Source organism: Hippichthys cyanospilos, chromosome 4 (assembly GCF_059441005.1).
Source record: "Hippichthys cyanospilos isolate Australia breed blue-spotted pipefish chromosome 4, RoL_Hcya_1.0, whole genome shotgun sequence".
In the NCBI taxonomy this organism is placed as follows: Eukaryota; Metazoa; Chordata; class Actinopteri; order Syngnathiformes; family Syngnathidae; genus Hippichthys; species Hippichthys cyanospilos.
The window spans coordinates 9,689,078-9,712,358 of NC_142372.1; the positions used below are offsets into that span (position 1 = coordinate 9,689,078).

At 37.4% G+C, this 23,281-nt stretch overlaps 1 protein-coding gene across 1 annotated transcript in view; it reads right to left on the reverse strand.

Annotated features, from left to right (window-relative positions):
- LOC148424510 (semaphorin-4B-like) overlaps positions 1 to 7,464 on the reverse strand; it is a 51,685-nt gene extending 44,221 nt beyond the window's left edge. Inside the window, exon 1 of the mRNA XM_088413702.1 lies at positions 7,332 to 7,464. The gene's annotated coding sequence lies outside the window, so the exon portion shown is untranslated. The remainder of the gene's footprint in view (positions 1 to 7,331) is intronic.
- Positions 7,465 to 23,281: the final 15,817 nt, after the last annotated feature.

Below are 23,281 nucleotides of genomic sequence, written 5' to 3' on the forward strand. Positions count from 1 at the left end.
CAATTTGACTTTGCTTGTACTTGTGGTTCAGTGCTTACAGGGACGCTGGCGATATGAATATCCGTGCAAATTGAAACTAAAAGCATTTAGTGTGAAACAAGGGGCTTCCCTAACTTATCATTAATTATTCACTAAATCATCGTTCTATTGATTTGTGGTTGCCTTCAGTCGTGCAGCCTCTTGCATATGCATTGCCATTGCTCAAGAAAACCCTCACAGTAAACGGCCCTAATATGAGACACACAAAAGAAAACCTGTTCAAAATTACTTGTAAATAATGTGACGTAATTGTTAGTTTTGTACCTGAAGTCTAGACTTACAGTAGTCTCACACAAATCAAAGACACCTATAAATATAAAGCTGTAAAGGAACACTCATATGCACACATATATCACTTTAAGTACACAGAGCACCGCAACATGACATTACCGGCGACAACATGCATATTTGTTGCAGCTGGATGCACGCAAATGTGGCCAAACATGACACAACTTGCGTCTTTTGAGGGGACTGCAACAAAAATAATACAACTATTTTTTAATCTCACGAACATGTTCCAAGTCTTGAAAATGACCACCAAACTGCATTTTCCGCTGAGTGTTCAAGTACTAATTTGTAGCATTGATGTATCCATTATTTATGTTTTTTTTTTTTTTTTTTTTCCCATAACTTGTCTTGTTTTGGGGCGTGGGTCAGCTGGAGACTATTCCAGATGACTTTGGGCATCTAAACAATCAGTAAGTGTTGGGCTGGGAACAAAAGTCAACTAAGTCGGGTTCTGTAAGACAATTTTAAAAATGGGTCGACTAAAAAAATCTGACTCAAAGCTCTGGTAGAATGATGTTTGTTGTTTGCATGTATGTGCCAACATGGAGCTTTGTTGCAAAGTTATAGGACACTTCCCAAAATAAAGAAAAGAACTTTCCAAAAAGCACTAGATGTATTATTCGGGTATATAACCTGTCACTACAAACAATCTATAGTGGATTAGTTTTAGGTATTCAATCTTTAAACAGTAGGAGACAGTTAAGCACGAAACGTGCCTAGTCTGCCTGTTAAGAAGAAGAACAGGAAGTTATTGACCTCATAGTAGCTGAGAGGCAGCTCCACTCTCAAGTTTACTCAAGGACTATTGCATAGTGAACTTTAATGACAGTATTACATGTGTCATCACTATACATATGACATGTGTGAACTAAATGGTAGGTAACATTTCAATTGATTGGAAATGCTAGCGTGTTAATGCTAATCGCACCTGCTAGTTAGCATAGGCAAATTTTGTTGTCTAAAACATAATATGAGTAGCTAAAAATAGTTGATGGCCAAAAAACAGAAAATGGATTTTAATGTCATAGAAGCTGTCCATTCCTCACATCAGGTTCCCTTTCCTGTTATATAATCATTAAACTTTATGCTGTCCCAAAACCTATGTACAAAAAAGCCCAATGAATTTCATCCATATTAATGTTCTATAGTTAGCATCACGCTAACAGGGGTTTTAATGGGTTAATTCTATTTACAGAGATTATTTCCAAAGGTAAAAAATGAACTAAAAAGTGCACCCAGTATCTCAGGACATATTGTAGTGAACCAAAGGAGCTTTCACATGCCCAACCAGCGAATAGGTTGGATTTATTGCGAATACGCTCATTTACATGTGTTTAAATACAGCTCGCGTTTGTCGAGCAGTCGAGGTTCATTTTCAATGAGTGTCAGAGGAGATAAGTGCTGAAAGAAGAGATTGAGGGTCAATCGGTTTCCTGCTAATACGCAGTTGACTTCGAACCGTAGGATATCATTTCTAGTAAAAGTGCAAAGTATAATTAATGGGCTGCGTTTTGTAATTCCCCACAGTTGCCACTTGACCACGGCATCGCTTACACAAACTGCTGAGCACTTACCAGTAAATCCCTTTACGGCATTTAAAAATGGCCACTATTAGTCTCAGAACTGGGAAGAAAGTAGATTACACTAATCTCCTTTGTTTACTTGGCTTGAAAACCTCTCCTTGCGTTTAACGTTGTGACCCATTTTAAGTAACGTGACATGACAGAAACTGTTTGGAAAAAAAACAAGCACATGCAGAGGACTTCAGTCTTATTGCAGTCATGAAGACGTGTGGTCCATTTCTAGTACTGATGTTATACTAATCTCTTTGGGGTACACCATTATATTTCCCAAATGAATTAAATTAAAACTATATATATATATATATATATATATATATATATATATATATATATATATATATATATATATATATATATATATATAAGAGCAAATTAATTGGAATATGAAAATGTTGCATGCCTTAATTTTATTAAGTTTTGTACAACTTTGCATGCATTATCATTAGAGACACACATTTCCAGCATAGAAGCCAAAAAAAAAACATGTTACACAAACTACCTTTATAGGGTTGTTGAATAAAATAGGCCTCATATTGCAAATGTTAAAAAGTTTTATAAAAGTTTCATCAATCATTTTTTTAAATCTTGATGTTTGCAAGCTTGTAGATGCCGCATTGGCCCGTGATTCACCTGCGTGACGATGTGAGTTGTGCATGCGATCAAAGTGACACTCAAGCTATTACACAACGGCGACTTCCATGAGGTCACTGTGCTGATTACGCCACATGGAAGCAACAGTAAACACACGACTAGCCACAGCAGAGCGGCAATTTCATGACTTCAAGTTAGTATTGGAGGGAAGCCATTAAATCCCTGCGGTTTCATCAACGTGAAGACTCATTTCGTTACCGGTTTTGACAAGCCAGACAAAAGGTTTTAAAAGGGCATGGTGTATTGTCAGTACGGAACAGTACATCTGGACACTTGACTAAGATCCGATACAAATGGAGCAAGCTTTATAAAGACATGAAGCTCAGTCTAGCGTGTGTCTCACAGTCTGGAAGGTTTGGGTTCAAATCTAAGTACAGACCATTCCTTAGTGGAATTTGCATATGAGGCTCATTGGAGCTTGTGTACTACAGAGTGCTAAAGAAAATAGTTACTATGTTTATGCAAGTTATCCCTGGCCACCTGAAGGCACAATCATAAAAATACGGATATACATGAAGACAGTCACAACCTCTCTCTGAACTGAAACTGAATTGTCAGTCAACATGCAATGCTCCACCATTTGTGTTCAAATGGCAATTACTGAAAAGTGAATGGACACTATTCAGTATTTAGCGTATGGCATTTTTCGTCGTGTCTATATTTTATGTTCAGTTTGACAGTAGACATTAAATAGGGAGTGACATTAAATAGCTTGAAGGCTTGTTGAAGAATTGTTCATTATCGGACAAACTGCTGCTTGTTCTGAAGTCAAATCTTTGCTTGTCAGTCAAAGGAAAAAAAAAAAAAAAATCAGCTGGATAGCTCTTATCTCGAGAAATTCCAAGGTTGGGTCACCTGTATCCTAAGGCACAACTGTGAGGTTAGATGTCTGCCTCATATCCAAGAGGTCCCGGCGAAAAACATTGAATAGGTAAACTGTTCAGATGGCTGAAACACACCCACAATGGTCCGAACTCCTGTTGCCAAAAGCCTTAAATGGAGCAACTACGAATCATGGCTGATTCTCCACTTAACATCAAGATTGAGTTCTTTAGACTCCTCCTCATTTTGCCGAAATTGCCCGAGGAAGCGATTAATCCACATGATTATCAAGCTCATTCACAGCTAAATCTAGTCAGCCTGAGCACTTACTCAAGATTGCTGCTATTCTGTTCACCCGAGGCTATCTGTTAGGTTTCACACAGACCAGCTGAGGCTCCTCTGCTTTGTTTGCTATAAGGTAGTGGTCCTTGTTTTATGTTTGGTGCCAATAAAGGAAGTCATAAGTTAACATGAGGTGGTCCCTCCTGGCACCAGTGCTTGATGGAGGCCACAGATAATAACTGCTCACAATGAAGCCCGTCGTCTTGAACTGTGAAATTGAGAATAATAAGCTTTTGAATAGAAAATGGATGGATGGTCTTTTTTTCTAATAAGCATCTGCTCCTTAGTCTTTTCTGAATGACAGCTGCTGTAGCACAATACCATAGCTGTGTTTTGCAACAGAAAACGTAGTAAATCAGATAGTTTTGAAAAGGCAAATGGAGTGGATTTTCATAGAAACACATTCCGAACCAGCTGTTTTTCATCGCAAAGTGATCCTTTTATCTTTTGCCTGTACTGGTTTCAAAACAGAGAAGCAAAAAAACAGAGAAGTGGAGAAGAATTTCTCTCAGGAGAGAGAGAGCGAGAGAGAGGAGTTGGTTACATAATAAATTTCCATCAGTCAAATTGATACTGGTACTGAGTTTTATATATATATATATATATATATATATATATATATATATATATATATATATATATATATATATATATATACAGACAGACACACAATTAATTACAATTTTTTTTTTAATTTGGAAATTCTCTTGATCTTGAGGCGGCCGGCCTCTATTTTTTTTTTTTTTTTTTAGCAGGACGATAAAAAACAAACACCAGGTGCACACTCATAACTGCTGAACTGCTGTCAGCCACAGCTCATGCCCAGGCACTCACACTCTACCCTACCAGGCCCCGCCTCTTTAAGGTGCATGCATTTAACACAGACATTACAAAGAGTATTTTCGATACCTTTTACGCTTACAATTTTATGGTTGTTTTGTTTAAGAATTTATTTACATGTGTGAAATATGTGCGATAGATGGGCGTGATGAAGGGGGGCTCACTTGATCTACTTTTTAGAGATCGATGGGCCCTCATGAATGTTTGTTAAAAGCAATGAGTGGCTCGATATTCTGGTTTCCACATGCTGACCATTCCTCTGTGGAGCAGTGGGCGGAGCAATGCATGTTTGTTTTGAGTGTTTGAATGTGTGTGTGATTGTGTGAGTGGGTGGGGATCCCATGTGTGAGTGTTTTTTTTTTTTTTTTAAATCTTTTTTTCCGCAAAAGGACTCACACCCGGAAGAGGAGGAGGGGGCTATAAGTGTTTCAAGGAATACTGCTTCCTCCAGCTTATGGTTTACAGTAAAAGGAGGGAGGACAAGTGATGTTCAATCTCTGATAGGCCATCACACTGCAGAGGGTCGAATGAAGGTCTGATTTCATCATCGCCCTTCTCTGTGTGATGTCACAATCGGCAACTCATCAACTTGATTAACACCGCAAAAAAGCCTTTTGCTATTTCCTCAGAATTAAAAAGAGAAGTCTGAGACTCAACATTACACAAGAGATGCTTAAACTTACACACTTTGTGAAATCTTCACTGCATGACTGTTTTTTTTTACTTTTTCCACGTAAGATTCAACATCCATTCATTCATTGTCTTAAGCGCTTATCATCATTTAAATTGCGGTTGAGCTAAAGCTAATTTTGGGCAAGAAGCAGGGCACACCTCGGTCAGGTCATCAGCCAATCAAGTGACACAGATACAAGCCCTTATGTGGCAATCTTTATCTGGCCTCTAGTCCTTGAGTTTGACACCTGTGATTTAGTCATTCCAAGAACAAAAAATGTTTCGAAGAATTCAGGGCGGAAGTTGGAACACACATGGAAAAGTCCCATTCACACCAATGGTGAATTTAGACTCTGAATTTCAGAGTCTTCAATTAAACTCAAAAACCAGTGAAACTACAGGGAGAACATGCAAACCCCACAAAAGAAAGCCAGAGTTGAGATTGGAACCTGTGAGGCAGATGCACTAACCACTAATCAGCCATGTTTCTTAAACTATAACGCATAACAAAAGATTAAAGGGTGTTTCATTTTGTTGATGTTCTTGACAAGTGTCAAACAGATGTCATCAGACCTGCACTTTGCATGTCTGACCACTAGTTGGCAATGCCTATTTGTAAAGATAATTAGTTTCTTTGTATACTTGGATTTTTTGATAAGACTGCTCAACTTGGTGATTTTCTTGATGCCTCCTATGTCCTAATTTGGCCTGTGAAATTCTACCTGGCTTAATAAAATGCCTCACTTCCTATCATTTGTCATCATATTTGATTTTGTGATTACAGGAAATTATAAGTCAGCTTTTAACTCAGCTTTTAAGTCAGCTTCAGAATGTTAAAAAAAAAGAAACCTGCCATTTTGGTTTTTACATGCTTCCCATGAACTCAAATCATTTGGTACACGAATGTGGGGAGGGTAGCAAAGTTTTGCAATCACCACTCATCGTGTGATCTTCCCACTTCCTTCCTGATGTCACAAAGAAGTTCTGATTCGCAGTCGAACAATCCAAGGACAGTAGTTTTTCACCTCTAATTTTTCATTTTTGAATTATGTTTGAATTAACAAACTGAACAGTATGAAAAAGAGTTAGGATGCAACTCAATTATTTAGGGAGCTGTGGGTTGTAAATAAATGAAACAATAGCATGCAATGGGGGTAACTTTTTGTAGCTTTCAAGGACCGGAAAAAGACAGATCTGAAATAATGTGTGCACATTTGATAAACATGTTTATATACTTAGATTTAGATTTCTAAACTGTCTTGTGTTTGTAAGTGAGCGTATGATATGTGTGCATGGCTGTAACATAGAATCTGTAAAAAAAGTAGCCTTTTTTTTTTATAAGTTGCAAACATTAAAAACACCAACACGTATCAGCCCACCGGCCATCCACAGAGAGTTGGCCGGTAGACTGAAACGCGTTGGTGTTTTTTAATGCTTTGAGCCACATAAATAAAGGCTTTTTACATTAATAGTATCCAACTGAGTGCCTGCACTTGAAATTCTTTCCATCTTGTCTTTTGATTAATATTTAAGGGTTCCAAAAGCACCAAGGGATGCAATGCAAGGGATACAAGTGCATGCCAGCTCCCCATTGTTTAATCTGGATTTGATTCAGGTTTTAGTGTGAATGCAAACCATTGGTACATTGAAAATGTAATGAAAATCAGAAGGCAAAGTGAGTCTACTGTATATCTAATGTACATCAAATCAAAGCAATTTATTTTGTATGTGCGGGGTCAGATGCTGCAATATCAAATTTAATCTGGATCTGATCCTAATATTAGTGTGTAGGCCTATGCATCAATTAATGAGGTTTACAAAGTTACTGATACAAATTTTAAACTGAGATGGCTTCACGATTTTCTTATGTTTGTCTAAACTGCATTTTTAAATATTGATTTGGTCAACACCAACGATGTGTGCACATCTGTAGTCGTTTTACGGAGGTGAACATAAAATATTTGAAATTTGACTGAATTACTTCATTTGGATTTTTCAAATGAAGTGTAGGAGCCTGACACTAAAAAAGAAAACAAATCACTGCATGCTTTAAAACAACTTCGCGTAGAAACACTGAAAAAGATTGCTACTCACCATTGCAGACTGCTAAACAATTAAAACCCATATCCATTCAAAAGATCCAATGGTGGCAGGAATCTTTGGGGTGTTCGAAAGAAGAGAAAAGTAAAAAGAGATACGGTTTAAATCCTTCAAACGCGGCTCCTCGAATTGACGTGTCGCTCAAACCAACTCCGCTCTGCATGTGTGTGCGTGTGTAAGTGTGTGTTTCCACAGAGGCTGCAAAAGTTCTAGCTCCGCCCACATCCCACGCTGCTGCCTGCCTTCCGTGACGTCACAAATCACTCCGGAGTCCACAACCTATGATAGTCAAAACAAATACTATAGTAACTTTTGTCAACCGTGAAATCTACTTAATATATATCAGATCCAGGTTAGACTTGTTTTTACCTCGTTCGACTTGATCAAGTGTTTTTGAATATTGTAAAATGAAGTATAAATGTGTTTTTCCCCCCACATCAACATCTGAATGTAACTTATTTTTTTTTCCCGTTTTTGACACCCATACAGATATCAACAAGTTCGTCACATTTTTTGTTTTCACTTTATACAAGGAGTATTTTATTTTGATTTGCTAATATTTCAATGCTGTTTGTCATCAATATGTGGATTAGTCCAGAATGTAACTCAGATCCACACATAGTCGATTGTGTTCAAATTAGATGTGGCTTCTATTGCATGTTTTAAAGGCATTTCTTTTTAGATTTTACACCATAATCTGAATCAGATCTGTTTTGACATGCTTCGGACTTTGAATAATATTTTTTGGTTTACATAAATGTGATTCATAAATTGTGAAGCACAACAAAATTAGGATCAAATCCAGTTTGACAGATTATTATTTCTAGACATTTTGCAATACATTTCTCTCGGGCAAAGTTGTCTTAGCCGTGTGTATGTTTTGGTTGGGAAAAAGTCGCTGTTTCTACTTTTTTTTCTTCTTGTTCATCTGCTGTACGTACTCCGCAGCCAAGTAGAACAATGAAGGAGAGGAGCGAGCGTCCGGCACAAAGAGCATTACAGAGGATTACGGGCAAAGGCAAAGACTTGAACACAAGCAGACGCAGCCATTCATGTAATCTCCTTTCACTGCTGCAAAAAAGACTAAAATGCCACTTTGTGCTTGTCACACTGCAGTCATCTCCAGTATGCTTTGACACCAATTGTTACAACAACACCATTTGTCTCTTTGCTTTGCAGGAAATGTGATGACGAAAGTAGAAAATAGTATGAAAGATGACTGGTCCGTGATTAAAAATATGAAAAGAAAAATACTACTTCAAGATTGGTTTGTAATTCCAATACCGCAATCACAGGTAATGTTTGAGGTTTGTAAAATTGGTGCAACAGCAAGCCCACCGCGAAGTGTTAAACTAGCATGAGTGATTCTATAACATAGCAATTATTACCCTTAGCATGTTTGCAATGTATATTAGCAGGATTATGCAGAAAATTTTCAAAGGCGGCTATCATTTTAGCCTTCATTGACAGCTAATTATTTATTATGGGAGAGTTAGCAGCAGGCTGGCCCTCTGGCATAGAGGCCAGATGACTGGCGGGCTGGCGTCTTTCGAGGCAGATGCAGTGCTATTTAATTATTATCTCCCCCAATTTTTCCAGAATCCATTTATAATATTGACAGCATATTTATGATGCTAATATTAATTATGCTAACATTGACTTGGGCTCCGTTTTAGCTGCCTCTATCAAAAAGCAGCCGCTAGCAAGCAGTGCTTAGGTGCTCTATTTAGGCTGGCGTGATAGACGTAAATGACACTGCACTCTTTGACGCTGACAGCTTGACACAGTTGCCCTTCCTACTGATTGCATTTTAACAAACCATGTTTCAAAAATGAGCTTTTATTTATTTCATTAAAAAAAAAATCATTGAAATATGCAATTCAAATTTTCTGTATGATATCCAAATGCCCAAAAATCTTTAATACCTGCATCCCTATTATATATATATATATATATATATATATATATATATATATATATATATATATATATATATATATATATATATATATATAATTTCTATAATTTCTAGATCTTGTGCTCTGTTGCGTCTTAGAATATTTAATTCAAGTAGCTATCAGTGTATTCTGTTGTTTAAAAGAAACAAGAGTGAACTAAATCTTATCTAAAAAGAGAGAGAAAGATGTCAGATGCTAGCCATGCCGAGTTGCTCTGCATCCATATCACAATCTGGTGATAAGGAAGAAGTGGCCTCGACTTTGCCGAAGGTTCCGTAGGACAGCGGCGCCATTGTTGAACACATCACTCACAATCTGCCTTCATGTTCAAATAACGCCCCCGCCCCTGATGTGAAGACAAGCGAACGCACCGCCGACTACACTGCAGCCATACATATCAGGTCAGAATTTATTGGGGTTAAGTACATGACAAGGTTTCTTTGTCACACTAAATTTGGTCATGTGCTGTGTATCAATGTTATCATCAAGGCATTCAGAGGGGACTGAGGATGCTGACATACTACAAAGTGCAAGATATGACTCAAATGGTGACTGATAACCTTTGACCCTTCTCAGCCAGAAGAAATCCAGACAAACAGCAAATAAGGTGAACTTTAATCTATAACAATATTTTTCTCTGGATTCCTCCTGAATTCCTAAAATAGCCATGTTATGCTCAATTAGGACTCAAAAAAGTGAATGTTTGTAGACAACAGTGATTCTCAACCTTTTTTCCTATATTCATATATAACATATTTTTATGACAACACAAGGGATTTTTTGATGAAACAAAATTTACTGAGGGAGTACTTTGCCATCCATGTCTAAATTTTGGATCTATATTTCCTGTAGTACCTTTGGGAAGAACTTTGTTCAACAACTCCAGCACATAGATCATGTAACAGTTTCATCAGTTTTATTACTAACTTGTCTCCTGGAAATTTATTTGTCAAACAACAAAGTGTGTCTGGAGAACTAAACAAAAGAAAAGCATACAATGTTTTACAAAGTAGTCACTATAACAAATGGTTTCATATTCCAATTAATTTGCTCTCAATTTGAGAAGAAAAAAATAGCGTACCTGTCATTCCTTGAAAAAAAAAATTAGATTTGCTGATGTATTGTATAATACATTTTTAAGTATATTTTATGCTTAAAAAATCAATTTGTCTATATCTAAACAGATTAATTTTAATTGACATTGGCTTTGACTTGATTTCATCAGTTTTTAATGGAATACAAAAAAATCTTCACTGAATGAAGACAAGCACTATAGAAAACGAAAAGATGGATGGATTGAAACATCTTAAATTTCAACATAAAAATCATCTTTAGACGCCACGCCTGTTCGACGTCAACCATGACATGTTGACATCAATCATTCTAAAAGCAATTACAGTCACCCAGTTGTAAAATTCCCAAGGGTAAAAAAGTGACATTTATTTGAAGTATGGATGACATATCCACAGAATAATTGGGAAATGGTGTCAATTAACTTGCACTTATATTATTAGGATATTATTAAAAGCATGTAGAATATATGGGTTAAATAAAATATGTGTAGCAGATTGCAAACTTGTCAGATTTTTTTCTGGGTCTTTAATGACCATAACATGCATGTTTTGGAATGCGGGCCATGAGGAAAGCCACGCGAGCACATGAACACACAACGCCACAGAAGGAGATTTGGGAAGCCGTAACCTCAAAACTTTGAAGCACACTGGACATATTATCCACTTAACTTGTTGGACTTTCATCCAATTGATTCAATGACACTAATCTTTGAAGAGTTTTGTTTAGCTGGGATGTGCCAAGACACTCACACTTGAAAACTGAAATTTATTGTTGCGCAGATGTCATGTGGTCAGTGAACAAAGAGAGTTAAAAACAAAAAAAAAACACTAAAAGTGAAATGATGACCAAAAGCCATCTGGCAGCGAGTCGCCTGCTGATGCCAATCTAGCAGCCTTTCCTCTCAATATTTGCCCCGGTGGGATATGAGGCATTCATGTGAATTATCTCCATCTTAATATGCTTATGCCCCTGAGACTGGCGTGACATGACGTCAGCCAAGTGCAAGCTCTAATGAGACCGCCATGAATACATTACGTTTATTTAGACTTTTATTCCCACTTTCTTTGTGGCTTGGCAGCCTGTGTAAGGGGGCAAAGGTCAAGGACCTGCACAGCTGCACAAGGCGAGGATTGCGGGGAGGGTTGCGGTGGGGGTTGGTATGGAGAAGCTGAAAGGTACTGATGATGAGTTAATGACTTTGTAAATATGCAGACGAATATGAACATTTGACCCATTAGTTTTTTTTAATATAAGCTCTTTATTTTTCATTTCATTTGATGACTTCATTTGATGTCGGAATGCCAGCTTCTCAAATGATAACTCGTTAAATCCCAAAGACATAGTTTTACATTTTTTTAAGAGTGCAGACATTCTAACCCAGGTACTTTTATATATCTTGAACAAATAATTTTGAATGTTTTGCTAAAGGAGGGCCTAAAAATGGCTGGTACTATGTACTAAAGTAATAAATTACTTTAGGAAATTAAGCATGAGAGTAAATGATTACTTTAGGTAATTAAATACTAAAGTAATTTGTTACTTTAGTTAATTGAGTACTAGAGGAATACCTTGGGTACTAAAGGACTGAAGTAATCTATTACTTCGGGGTTAGTAAATTATTAATGTCGGTGATAAAGTACTCAAAGTAATCAATTTAGTTACTAAAGTATGAAAGTAATTAATAGACCTTAGCACTTAAGTACATAAAGTAGTTAATTGCTTAAGTACTTAATTGCCCAAAGTAATTGATTACATTAGTGTTTAACATAAAATATGTACCTAGAACAATAAAATATTAAGTAAGTTAAGTACTTGAGATAACAATTCATTTTGTACCGGCCATTTTTAGAACTTCCTTTTGCAAAACACTTCAAAACCATTGAAAAAGATCAAAAGGTACCAGAGATTGATTGTCGGGACCCCAAAACTGGGATTAAATTATTTAAGATTAATTGAACCTGGTAGGACGACTGATGTTTGAGAGAGGAAAAATAATAAGATGTTAAGTGTCTGGCGTAGCTGTTGTCAAAGAAACATAAGATGTTGTTTTTTTTTTTTTTTTCGGTGCTCTCCTCTCTTTCACTATTATGTCAAGACAAGATTTTATTGATTTTGACTGATACCATAAGCAAGATACAGTAGCTGACATCTGTTACAAAATCTGTACATTGTACTTTTCAAGGCTGTTGTAGTTTTAAAATGGATTTTTGTCATAGTTTGACCTTTATGCTTAAACAAGTAGCCTATCGATTTCAAATGTATCAGGCGACGTGTCCCTGAGGTTAAATATTTAAAGAAGTCAGTACATGCTCCTTTTCAGAGATCCACTGGTCAGTTTTGACGGATCTTCCTCATACTTTCATTGTTATGTCAAAACAAGAAGCCTATTGATATTGAAAGATCTCCAACACAAGACGGTTAAGCGAGGAAGGTCAAACATCTCATCATTATGTTTCTTTCCATTGTTTTTTCAGTTAGTTTTCACAGAGCCTCCTCAAATATTCAGCGCTTTGTTGAAATAAGAACATAACCGATTTTGAATGGAATGCAGCTCAGTATGGTTTTGGGTACCGTAATTTACGCAATACCAAGGACAGCAACCCTATTTGTTTCTATGCTTACCATAGAAATGGCCAAATGTTCCTGGTCAGAGTTCTGCAGAAGTAAGTCAAATATTAATATTCAGTTTAAGAGCAAGAACCGATTGATTATGAATATTTTTTACGAACACAACATGGCCAAAGTAGCTGACATAAAACACCCTATTTTGCATTCCGTAATTTTCAAAGGATTGTCAAACCAACTGAGGAATGAGTGACACACTTCCAGATGTCTTAAACATGTTGGTGTTATGTTTTTTGCAAGGATCAAGAATTATATTGCAATGCATACTGGGGCTGCGAAAGACTTACTTTAGCGCGTTTGATTTGACACTTGACCCACGGATCTTTGTATACATGTACTAAAAATGTAGACGATTCATATTAAAGCCATTTTAAGGACTGGTTGCCCCGACATGTTTGGTCTTCATCACTGGATGAGAAGACAGATTTAATCTTCTTCAGATTTTCAATCCTGCGTCAAAGCAAAATCCTTATTGATTTTGCATTTGTCCAACATGAGCATGCTGAGGAAGCTGAGGTCATCCACTTATTCACTTATGGGACAGAGATTCCAGGATGGACTTTTCCATGAGCTTTTTCCAGAAGTGGGCCCCACATTGTCACATGTGGAATATACTGTAGTCACGGTGTCTCTGTTTAGAGCCAAAAACTCATCAAAGAAGATAAAAGCCTTGGTTCAAATCATGTGGAAGCTATCTTAGATACTCACAGAGTTAATACAATTAAACAGGCTGAACTTCATCACAGTGATTGGAACATCTATAATATGGCCAAGATAAAAACTGCTTCAACAGCTGCTTGGCCAGTTCTCCATAAGTGAGCTCAGTTTCGATACTTTTCGGCAGCACAGGCAGAATGTTTGACTCGTGATTAATACGTCTGCTTCGCAGTTCTGAAAGTTTGGGTTTAAATATCACTTCTAACCTGTGGAATTTCCATTTCGTCCTCGCATTTCAGGTTCATTGAAGACGATTGTCCATCGGTGTGGATGTTGAGAATGAATTGTGAATGTGAGCTATGATTAGCTGACGGCAAAATCCGGGTGTACGCATTTTCTTGCCCAAAGTCAGCTGGGAAAGGCTCCAGCTCACCCGTGACGCTAATAAGGACAAGCACTATTGAAAATGGATGGATGGGTGATGGCAGCGCTTCCAGCGCGAGTCCAGCAAAGTAGAGCAGCAATATCAAGCTTTGGTGCTAGTTTTAAAAGGTCACCATGGAGACAGTGTGTCTCTTATGGACTGTAACGGGACTCAGAGCGGTCAGAAATCAATGAAGCATCTCAGCAAGAGCGCACGTTAACCTTCCGAGCAGCCGACGGCCCCCATTTCCTGTTGCTTTATTAGTTTGTAGTTGCAGCCTTATTACTGTACTTTCTGTACAACAGCTGTCAAAACCACAGGCCGATGGGCCATTTGGTGTTGACCCCCCCAAAAAATTATTGATTACCAAAATCTGAAAGAGGCTTCATTTTAAAAATTAGGGGCGTCACCTGTGACTCAGTACGCGTACCAAACTGCTTGCTCACGTGATATGGTATTAACAAAAAGTAGGGCTGTCATTATCGAATATTTTTAGAAGTGATTATTGTTTAATCATTCCAATATTCGGAACAAATTTTATTTTGTATTACAGTGTTCCCTCGCTTCGTGGTTTGGTTATTGTGGCTTCACTCCAATGGGGATTTTCATTTATGACGGTTTTTCTATTGCAAGTTTACATTGCTATTATTCTTGTATATATCTTCTAATTTATCTTCCTTTTAAATAAGACCAGTCAAAAAAATAGAAATTTTATGACTTAAAAGCATCGAATATTTTTTTTTTCATTTGTGACCATATCTATTGGAAGTTTTCTTCACTAATTTTCTTGATTTTATGCATTTATTTATTTTTTTAATCAAAGGAACGACCTTAAAAAAAAAGCATTAGAAAAAAGATAAATAAATAAAGTGGAATCTCAACTTTGCTAATTTCGGTTACTGCAGTTATTTATTTATCCATTTATTTCTTTATTTCTTCTCCATGATAAACAAAGGAACTCTTTAGCGTGAATTACAAAAAAATGTTTTCACATTTAGACTTTATTTACCAATTACTATTTTGTATTTCGTGATAAAACAAATAAAAAACAATTACTGCTGAGGAACTGGGAATTTGAGGATTTAAATAATTTGACATTAAACAATGGCTCTAAATGATTGTTTAAATGATTGTTTAATTATTAAAATGATTGTCAATTAAACTGATAATTGATTAGTTGTCGATTATTTGATTTATTTTCACAGCTCTATAAAAAAAAAAAGTCTTTTGTTAAAAAACATTGCATGTAATCAGTCAGTGGCCAAAAAAAAGTTTATCGACTGCTAAAACACAAGTATATCCTTGCAACATCCAAAAAAGAAGTGTTTCAGTATGTTGGGCATCTTTAAAGGATGATGATGATGATGATGATGATGATGATGATGATGATGATGACGATGATGACGATGACGACGATGATGATGGTTGCAATCACTGGCAATAATGAGCAAGCTGAAAGGCGCAGCAAAGCTAATTTGTTTGCTGGTTAATTGAAGAGCAGCACGCTGATTATCCGGCGTGGAGAATAGAGCGTCGTTGCGGCTGCAGCTGGATTAAACTTCTCTACAGATTGACTTGATAGCTCTTTGAAATGATGGATCCACTCACTGGGGAAAATCAATGACAACCACATGAAGTGGAGAGATAATCTTAAAAAGGACATGTTATTGGAGAAAATGGCTTTTTCATTGCTTGTATACAAATAGTTGGGTCTCTAAATCTTTTATCTGCCTATTGCTCAAAATGTGCCTGCAACTGAGCCCTTCTGCAATTCCGCCCAACTGCTTGGTAACAGTGGGACTTATTTACATAATAAGTTTCACATACACAAAACAGACTGATTTTCTCCGCCCCATCACATGATCCAGATCAATTGTTTTGAGCCACGCCTGGACTATAGCAAAACCCAAATGCATAGAAGATAGGTTTCAAGACACGGCAAATATTGAACATTTGTGAGCAGTTGATGCCCCAGAAATTGTCTTTTACTGAATTCATAGTTTAAAACTAATAGTACAATATTTTCAAAATGATAATTCCAAAACACTTTAATACAGTTCCAAACTCAGATGAGAATGATAGCATTTGTGACTTTGTGAATATAAAAATACCAATTCGATTTCCTATTTGCCAGACCTTTGGCTGCATTTTATGGCATTTTAAATAGCTTCAGAGAATGAACATATGAACAGGGAGGTCACATCGAAAAGGTGACTTTTCCCTCAAATATATGTTTAGTTTGCCTTTGAGATTGTGATTAAGGGCTATATATAAATAAATCAGACTTGACTGGACCAAACATGACTAGGGAAATTCAAGAATTATTTTGCTTCGCGATATTCTTCCTTAAAAATTCATAATTTTGACAAACAAACAAAATTCAAATTCATACATTCTAAGTTTGCAGCAGGGCTTGACGCCATGGCCTGAAAATTAAAATGTTTTTCAACCATTCTGGATCAATAAAATTTTGTTCCATTTTAATCAAAGTAACAAACCTGAAAAAAATAACTGCTTAATGTATTAAAAAACAAATTCTGTTCAAAATATTTAGACAACAATAATGAATACTGATTTAAAACCTGTTTTAACATAAACTTGACACTCTAAACTGTGTTAAAAAGCATAAGATTAAAAAATGGCTGAGGTCATGAGAGCGATAATGAATTTAAAATATAAAATCGACTAGAATCAAATAAACAGCAACCAAATTATGCTCTTGTGGGATTCAAAGGTTGAGGTCAGGAAAAACTAACTCATTTTTTTTTCTTTTCAAATCGCAATGAGACCTTCCAGTCAATGAGCTCCGTGGACTTCAGGGACAAGGAGGAGCTATGCATATGTCATCCACGTCCACACATACACACACACACTCTCCACATAATGACAGTGTCAGGGCTTTATTTGTAGCCAATGCATCTTCATTGTGCAGCTGGCCAGGACTCACAGCAAACTACATGACTGCACTCCTCACAGGGAACTTAAAGCAGCCTCATCATCAGCATCCTCAGCGTGCGTTATCTCCCGACAAGGTGACCGACATCCCTCCTAGATAGCATCCTTGAACACATGCCAGCTTTGAAAAACCACTTTAACGCACCGACCAAGAAGCTGACTCAGTGAGATGCACAACCACGGCACCACTTCTCCATCTCTGTAGTAACTGAGCCCACCTCACTCCATTTCATTAAACCTCTCAACCACAAAGTCAAAGCATCCTTTTGTTTTATAATGTCAGTCATTACGGCTGCTTTTGTCTATCAGAAAAAAAAAAATGAAGGGACTCACCGCAGCCAGGTGGAGTGATCGGAGGCTGCAGTGACAGCGGAATCCCCCTCCTCATCCTCTTCTTACCGGTGTGTAAAGTGAGCGCATGTGTGTGTGCTGATCCAGCAGATGCAGACTGGAGCCACCAATAGAAAGCGGCGAAAGGGAAGGAGAGGGTGTGGGAGAGACGGCAGAGGAGGGGTCTGCTAGCATTACATCATGGGCGAGGGGAACGGTTATGTTCTGCAGGAGGTGGGGGAAGGTGTGGGTGTGTGTGTGTGTCCTTGTATATTTTCTGCAGGATGATTAAACATGGTCATGATGCACCTGCACAGAGCTGTGATTAACAACCATTCAGAGGGAGACAGTAAATAAGCAAAGCTTTCATCACGCAATAGTGGCTAAAAGTGAATAACAGATGGACATTGATGAAAACGCCCTTTTTCAAGCCCCTAATGGCTCTCTTGGCAGCTTAAAAAGCATTGATGGACATCTTAGGCAAGAAGGCGCTGACGTTTCAGGTGTGGAAAAAGCTTTGTGCAAGACCATAGAGCTGTCACCTGTTAGAGGAGCCGAAAAAGGAACAGAGAGGGGAGACACTTTTGGGGGGAAAAGCGTGTCAGGCGTAAGACAATGACAGCTCAGGGTCATCCCAGTATCACGAGAATGAGACAGCAGTCGCGCAGGAAACATACTGATAAGGAAGTGTTTCTCTAGCCGTTAGATGTATAATAAGGGTCTATGTGCCAGGCATCAAGGTCGAGATGGGTACGGCAGATATATCAAGTTGGGAGACGGCGTGGCTACAATTAGTAAGATACTGTAACTGGAGGAGACTTCGACCAAGGCTTTTATGGATACATAAAATCAATTAACCATCTAGTGAATCGCTTATGTTGTTCAGGGTCATAGGGAGTAGGAGTCGAACTCAGCTGATTTGGGACTGGTCTCCAGGAAATCGCAGGGCAGATATAGAGAAAGAAAAGCAGTCATTTTCACATTCACACTCAGTGCTGGACTGAGACAGAAAAAAAAAATCTGTAAAAAAAGAAAAAACTCTGGCATTTTGGTTAGACCAGCATATGCATATGCATTCACGTGTAAGCCATTTTATTTCACGAAATCATCACTGTGGATGATATGATTTAAAAAAAAACAAAAAAAAAAACGTATTTCGTAAAAAAAAAAAAAAAAGTCCTTAAAACTGTTTCATAGCAAAATATGAAAAGCAATGTATCCCATTTGCAATTCTTATTAAGAAAAGGAAAGCATATGCTGTTCCTCAAACAGTTAAGGATGTGGAAACACCCCTGCACATGGGTACTTGCATGTTTTTTTCCCTGGATGAGTGCCACCATGAGGAGCCCTGAAGTATAGTATTGATCCATCAAGAAATCAATATTGCCAAAATAGAACTATTTGCATGTTAACATACTGTATTGACATTTTGATACTTGTGTATCAATTCTTTCACATTCTGATCCATCGTTGTATGGATATTTTGCCCCAACTCTGCTTCCTGTATCATACTTCAAAGTCAGAATTCATAATGTGTATTGAAATCATCATCAATCAAATAACGTTCAGAGAAGCAATGCCAAACCCCCTTTTTTAGGAAACCCATTTTATATATAAAAATTATGCATAAAATATATGTATAAAATAATAAAAGTTAGTATGGTGAGTGAGTGAGTGAGTGAGTGAGTGAGTGAGTGAGTGAGTGAGTGAGTGAGTGAGTGAGTGAGTAATAAGAAAGTAGGTAGTGGGCTAGTGGTTTATTGGGCAAGCTGGCTTGCATACAGTAAGTATGCAAGATGAAAAATTGGGTTACAGCCCTAGGATTCTTTTTGACAAAATATATCTTAGGATAGCTGGGAACTGTATCAAATCTCCATAAAAAAAGATGTCTCCTTTAAAAGCTACATTTAAAAGCTACAACTGTAATGCGTGCTTAGATAAGAGCCCTCATAGGTTATGATGTCTATTCTTTACTTCCTGTTTAAGGTCGATTGTTTGCAGACGTTTTGCGACCTAAACAAATTGGATGTGTAATGGGCGTCTGTGTTAATGGATGTGAATAATTTAGGCTGTTCCACTGTAGCATTCTTGACAGGTACCTATTTATTATGATGTCAATAGAGGCTGCAGGAAATAGCGACGCGTGATGCATCATTGCAGCGTGAACAATTTGTTGTCATCACTTTTGGAAAGCACATTTATTCATGTACACATATGTTAGCATTCAAGGACTTAAATCAAAACAAAAACAGCATGGTATCACTGTTTAGATTCCCGATTCCAGCAAAGCTGCTTCAAAAGCAAACAAAGCTGTTTTGGGAAGGTGGCGTTTGTTAAGTCAACAAGGGATTTTGGTCATTAGCGGTGATGTAAAGAGCAGGCCAAATGCGTTTGTCACGAATGCTTCAGGACATTTTATGGAAGGCGTCTTCAATAATATTGTGCCTTTTTTCGTCCGATTGCTACATCCGGCAGCCAGGAAGATGAGCTAATGTTGTCGGCTTTTTTTCAAGGCGTGGAAGCAAGTACAAGCAAATGTGGACGGAGAACAGCTGGAGACAAATGACCAGTGAGGCCACTGTGTCAACACTCAAGAAGGAAAGGAAGTGAACTATGAAGACAAACTGAAGAACACTAGAATACCACTACAACAGACCTCCTTCAAGGTTTAGTTGCTCACAAAAACATTAAATGGTTTCACAGTACATTTATCTAACTTTGGTGAGGGCAGCATTTATTCAGTCCCTACACCCAGTGGACGTGAGTCTGTTGGTTGCCTGTCTTGAGTCTAGTGACTTGGAAATGAATGGTGACCAGTTCAGGTTATAATCGGCTTTTTGGCTGATATCAGGTGGAAAAAGTTGTAGTTCACCTTGTGACATAGTAGCTAGCGTGGGCGAGTACCGATACCGAGTATTGCTATAGGACCGATACTTGGCCTTATTGGAGCAAGTGGTTAGCCTCACAGTTCAGGGACCCGAATTCAAATAAGTGGCTTAATAAAAAAAATAAAAAAAATCATAAGTGGCTACAGGAAAATGGATGGATGAAGTAGAAATGACAAATTAGAAGAACTGAAAATTGCCTTTACTTTTTTTGAAATTCGAAGAAAAAATACTAATTATAATATGAGGTGTGAGAAGAGTGAGAAACAAAGACAGACAGAAACAAAGAGAGAGGTTGGAGGTAGAGAGCAAGAGAGTGAGAAACATCGGGACAGGGACAGACACAGACAGAAACAGAGAGAGACAGAGAGAGAGAGGAAAGAGAGAGAATAAATTAAAAAAAACATTAAGATCGCTTGTACAATGATCTCAGATTTTCTTCACTTCATTTTAGAGGATGTAAAGGAATATGACATCAGAAGTGGAGATAAACCAATCTTAACATCCAAAGTAGAGCGTAAAAGTCAATCTAAGCAGAACTGAGTTTTTTTTTCATCAATCTTGTGAATAATTTCACACAACTTCAAGTGTAACCACATTTGATATGCTGCAGACTTCGTATTTAATACAGAGGGAATAAAAGAAATGACCCATCATCCTTGACCGGATTGTATAAAATATAGTCTGTGGCTGCCCGCGAGCTCCATTCTTTAGCTTTGCGCCCTTCAATTTGAGACAGCACCTAAGTAGTGCTATTTATAGCGAAATTCAATTTGTTTTAGAATGATATTTTTTCTATTTCTCCTCCAAAAGTAAGTGTCTTGATGCATAAAGGTGTCCCCTGGCGTCGCCACTCATCCCTGTCAGCTCTTTCACCATGCCTACACTGTTCCCTGTTGCCTTGGCAACCTTATGGCCAGTCGGGCCTCCTTCTCTCTCTTCCTCTCTCTCTCTGGGGACACAACGGTGACTTGTGTGCTCGCCTCCTAGCAGCTGGAGCTTTTCATCGGGAAAGGTGCATCCTTTCCTAGCCGCCTCAAATGTGACACGACCATCAGTTGTCAAAATCGAATCAAAAGCTCAACAGAAAGTGATCTAGTGCTTTTTGTGATGTGGCAAACATATGCATTTTTGGAGCAAGAATTATAGACTGTTACTCAGTGTAGCGCTTTCTCGAGAAACTCGCTGTCAGAAATGTGTCCACTTGTCCAATATCGGCAACCAAGTCCATTCTCTAAGGAGAAAATCATGTCATTTGCAATTTCAGTCATTTTCAAGATGTCAGTTATCATGCACTTAAGTGCTTAAACTGGGGCGTGACCGATTACAACAGTGGTATAGAAGTAATACAGGTGTCATTTATTACGCATCTAGACCATTAACTTGTATTTTTGAATAAAGTATATCTCTTGAAAATTGTTGAGGAAGTCGTTTTGAGGATTTATAATTCAAAACAAAGCTAATCTTCATTTTTCCAAGCAATGATTAGGCAAGCAATTCAAAAAAGGTGCTAAATTGACCTTAATGTCATTACTTCACACACAAACTATAATCACAGTTTGTTTATTCATTTTAAAAGAATAAAATACACAACACAACATGATTTAAGCATATTTTGAACAAAAACCCCCACCTCATTTACTCAAAACAGATTATAAGATAACAATATTAACTAAATTTCATTGCTTGGTACGAAGTAGATATTAATTAAACGTGCCCTTTAATAATGATGTAATGATGATTAATGTCCTTATATTGTAACTTCATCAATTGTACCACACGATGCTCTTTGTGAAATGAAAGGATTTTTTTTTTGAACAATATATTTACTGTTGACCCCTGTGATTCATGGGGAATAAGTATCAGGCTGTCTATAGATAGAGAAAACCTGTATATAATTGACACCTGTTGAAATGTATTGAGAGGAAACGAATGCATTTTTTCTTTACATTTTATTGAAATTAATCAGCCGGTTAAGAGGCAACAGGTATTTTTTTTCCTGCCAAAAATCAGCACTGGCCTAAACAAATCCATGGGCCCATGTTTAAACATTGAACAACCATTAAGATTTGACATTGCTGACAAAACTTACCTTAACTTTTTTATTTTTGCATGACCCAAGGCTAAAGAGCTGCATATTGTCTCCTTTGTCTGCAAACATGGACTCCCTTGTTGACTACCCAAAGCACTAACAATAGCTCATTCAATAGCAATCAACCCACACCGAATTGGATGTTATTCAAAGATACGATAGATTCTGGTGCAGATCTTGAGAAAGCAGCAAGTCCTGTATATGTTTCTTTCCCACTTTTTGACCTCATCATGTTCCCTTTTCCTCCCGCTTTTGTTATTTAATGCCGACATTTTAATGACAAGTTTAACACGTGGCATACTGTGGGTAGATACATATCTAAAGTGGTGCTACTCAGAAAATGAAATGTGGAATTTGTGTTCTATGCAAAGGCGGATGCCATCTTTCGGTAAGCCAAGTGAAATGTGAGCTCAGTGATAAATAAACTCACTCAGGGTAAAAGAAACTCAAGCAGACATGTGAACATTAGTTGGGCAAGCATCTGGATGGAACGTCTTACATCAGACCCAGCAGAGTTGAGTTCATGCACAGATCACAGCGTTAATATCAAAACTCCTCGAGGTCATTTGGGGCATAGTTCTAAACTTTGTGAGGAGCCAAGCAAGGTTAATTGCCTGCTGACTCCAGTTTCATACCACTCAAAAGTGTGGCGTCAATTTCGCATCTAATTCTTACTTATTTAATATAGTAAAAGTAAATAATCCAACTTGAACTTAAACAGAAGGGTTAGGCCCTTGGGAAATTTCCCACTTGCATCACACGTTCCCTGAGTCTTATATAACCATGTACATATTGCATTGAGGTTTTAACTTGTATCAGATGTAAGCCATAGGAAAAAACAAACAAAAAAAAAAACAAAAAAAAAAGATATATACAGTACATTACCAGAGCCTACCCCACACTGTTAAAAATTACCAGCATTTCACAATAATTACCTGTATTAA